This window comes from Mesitornis unicolor, unplaced genomic scaffold (genome assembly GCF_000695765.1).
Source record: "Mesitornis unicolor isolate BGI_N332 unplaced genomic scaffold, ASM69576v1 scaffold24229, whole genome shotgun sequence".
Classification (NCBI taxonomy): Eukaryota; Metazoa; Chordata; class Aves; order Mesitornithiformes; family Mesitornithidae; genus Mesitornis; species Mesitornis unicolor.
Genome location: NW_010206868.1, coordinates 31,501 through 35,423, shown reverse-complemented (window position 1 = coordinate 35,423; position 3,923 = coordinate 31,501).

The window sequence follows — 3,923 nt, the reverse complement described above, 5'->3', positions numbered from 1 at the left end:
ACTGCTGCTCGTGGGGTGCAGCCCTTGGGGACCTGAGGCTGGGGGATCTTGGGGTGACAGAGGTGCTGTGTCATCCCTGTGGGATGCTGTGGCCTTGTCCCCAAGTGACGCTGTGGCTCTGTCACTAAGGGATGCCATGCCCCTGTCCCCAAGGGATGCTGTGCCCCTATCCCCAAGGGATGCTGTGCCCTCATCCCCTAGGGATGCCGTGCCCCTGTCCCCAAGGGATGCTGTGCCCCCATCTCCAAGGGATGCTGTGCCCCCATCTCCAAGGGATGCTGTGCCCCCATCCCCTAGGGATGCTGTGCCCCCATCCCCAAGGGATGCTGTGCCCCCATCTCACTCTGCTCCTCATCTGCTTTCCACTGAGCCACATCTCCAGGCCCAGCCTGGAGCTGGACCACAGGAGGGTTCATGGGGCTCCCCTCTCTGCCCCATCTCCAACACCGGTGGTACTGACCCAGGAGCGTCTCAGGGGCTGCATCTGAGATTTAAACAAAACGGAGAAAAATAATCTAGAAAGGAGAAGCCTCCATTTGTTTTCTCACTGCCTGTGTGGTTTATCAGGCTGACTACACACACTTAAGTGTCTGTAGCGGTGGAGTTTGAAGAGCAATCGTAGCCCGTGGCTACCACTGCTACGGAACAGCCCCTGCCAACCTTGCGTCCCAGCCTGTGGTGACAAGGCAGAAGGAGAAGGATTTAAGGGGGATGCCAACTCGTGTCAGGATGCGTTGGGGCATCCCTTGCAGGACCACAAAGGCCCCGTGTCCCCATGGGTACCCCTGTGCCTGGGGCCATGGGGAAGGGGCAGCTCTCCGTGTCGGGACACAACACCCGTGTGAATGCGACACCCGCATGTACACAACACCCGCTCCTTTGGGGACCCGCCGGGAAATGTGTTTCTGGGAACAATATCCCTAAGCCCTGCGTGTCCCCACGCTCGCAGCTGCCAGACGAAGGGCGAGGCTCATTTTCCCTCTGACAATGCCCTTTTACCAGGGAGTTTATTTCTATTATGGCACCGGATAAAACCGAGGAGGGGAAGGACGAGGCTGGAGCGGAGCAGCTGCCCTCGCTGCTGGCTTCGCTGCTTTGTTGGGAGTTAAAAGCCTGGATCGGGGCTGAGATACCGGCCTTGGGGGTCCCTTTAAGCTTGGCGGCTCATTGCCCCCCTCCCAGTCCCCATGGGGGGACTTTGCAGAGGGGTGGCCTGGGCTCTGCCCCAGCAAATTCCCCTTGGGGTGGTCGGCGGAGACCGTGGCACTGTTTTGGGGTGCAGCCCTGCTTAGCAGAGCTTTAGAGGTCCCTGTCGAGTTCTGGGGATCCCTGTCAAGTTCTGGGGTCCCTGCTGAGCTCTGTGGGTCCCTCCCAAGCTCTGCCAGCGTGCAGGGAGCTGAACTTTCCTTTTCCTTCCTTTTCCCCCTCGCAGTGACTTCGGGGACAGGGCTCAGCTCCAGCCCCAAGGCTGTGCCCCTGGATCCTAGGGATGGTTGCAGTGTCAGAGCAATGCACCCCCCTTCAGTGCCGACCCCAAAACTTGCCCGGGTGGGAAGGAGGAAGCCGGCTGGCCCATAAAGCCCCCGTGGCTGCTGTTGGGGAGGGCTGGGGGCCGCGGCGGGGCCGGGGCATGGGGGCCACGCTGCCTTTTGGAGCAGAGACAAAGCCCGTCTTGATATTTACGGCACGTGGAGCTGCGGGACAGATGGCGACTGAAACAAAAGGGGAGGCAAGAATGGGAGCTGAACAGATTGGGAATGTTCTGCCCGGCCCTCTCTGCAAGCATCGGTCCAGCTCATCGTTTAAACAGGTTTTGGTAATGTCCAGTGCACCAGGCACTCGTGGGGGGATGCAAGAGCCTTGGGTCACCTTGAGGCCCTGTCCCTGCAGAGACACCCATGGGGAGCTGTGATAGCTCAGCCCTGGGCTGTCTGGGGAGCACAAAACTGAACAGGGCAGTGCTGCAGCATTGAAAGGACCGAAACCTGAGCTGAGCCTTGAAACCCCCCAAAAAATAACATACCCTGAGTCTGGGGTGTTGTGTGAGGTGTGAGTGATTCGGTGTTTTACCCACCCGAGAGGATTCAAAGTGAGCGTCCCAATCCAAAGTCAGGGAGGTCTCAATAAGATCCCAAGAGTGAAATTAAGATACAAAAGGGGTCATATGCTGTAACCCCCAAACAACTTTAATTCTTATCAAAGAAGTGTGAGATAGCAGCGGTAGGACAGAGAGAAACAGAGGATGGAAACTACGCAAGGGTTCAGGAAAGAGTTCGCAGCAATAGTCACCAGGAGTTGGGGGGCTCTTTTTTGATTGGTTTGGGGTTTTCCCCTCCTTTAAGCTTCTCTGTGTATGTGGACAAAGCCCTGCACTCCTCCTCCTCTTTCCCCATAGGACCTGGGTTGCTGGGGCCCCAGCAACAGGAGGAGGAGGAGGAAGAAGGGGGGGCCAGGCCCGCATCCCTGCTCTCCCCACAACAACAAGGCAGCGATTGGGCACCCATCTGCTCAACCAGGACCAATGAAGTCTCTCTCTTTTTTTTGGGTTGGGGGGCGGCAGTGGGCTGCACTGACCCCCTGCCCCCTCACCTCCACCCCTGCGGGATGCGGGGCCGCTGTCCCAGCTGGTGTAAATCAGCAATCCCAGGCTCCGGAGTGGATAAAGCAGCTGCGGGGAGCAGCAGTGGGGGCTGCTGCTGCTCCTGGGGTTTGCTCTGCTCCCCCCAGCTCCTGCTGCCAGGTCCCGCCGGAGGTGATGGGTTGGGGTCTCCCTAAAGCCCCCTCCCTGGACCCCCAAGCCCCTCCAGGCTCATTGCCCCTGCAGGATTCGGGTTAGGGTTTTAGGGAGGTTGTGATGGGGATGTGCATGTCCCTGGGATGTAGGAGAGAATGGAGACGGGGCAGAGCGGGGTCTTCCTGCGTCTCCCTCATGCCTGGCTTCTGCAAAAGGCTTGGCTGGAGTTGGGGGGGCTGCCCCTGACCAGGGCTGTTTGGGGACACCCCCTCCTGCACCCCACGGAGCACCCGTGGGCTCTGCCTCCCCGCCTGGCCCCGACCCAGAGCCCTGCAAGCCCGCGAGGTGCAGAGCTCCAAAATGGCACTTTCTGTGCAGCTCCAGATCTGCAAAAATCCTGCCTCTATCAGCTTTTTTAAAGTCTCCTCCAGCTTAGCTGTTAAAAATAAGCAGAGCTGAAGGCTGGGGAACATGAAATCATCTGGAAAACAGCACCCAGGAGTACTGTGCTGGTGGCACCACCATCCCTTCCCTCCCTTGACGCTTTTCCATGTGTATTTTTTTCCCCCTTCTATAAATGTCCTTGCGCGGACCCCATCTGGGATGCGCTGGAGCGGCAGGGCCCCCCCGCCGGGGGGGGGGGGCGGTGATGCCGAGGCTGGAGCAGCCGCTAGACGGCAAATCCAGCCCGGGTTACGGCTCCGGAGAGGGGATATTGCAGAGCTCGGAGCGGCCCCGATGCTCAGACCCCGGTCTCTGTATTTGGGATTCCTCGGACACGTTTCGTGCGGTTACAGAAAGGGCTTTATTCGTCGGTATGATAGCTACAGTTCATGCGTCGGTGATAGTACAGGTTTTTTTGGGTTTTTGTTTCTATAGTGTTAGCATGCAGTGTAAATGCGGAGGGTCTTCGCAGGTCATCTCCAAAGCTCAGCTGCCCCTCTGGTTCTCAAACTTAAACCGTCCAGGGAACCAAATTGGGTGGTTTTGGCTTTTGGCGGGTTCAATCGTGCTGCGGATGCTTGTGTCACTGAGATAATGATTTTCTTTCTTTTAAATGAGAGAGCCCAGTTGCCTGGGCAGGGATGGAGCTGGGGGTATCAGCACTGGGAACTGCCCCTTCCTCACCCCCTGCCCTGAACCAGTGGTCTGGGAGGAAGCTGTGATGGAGGCCAACAGAATTGAGGAA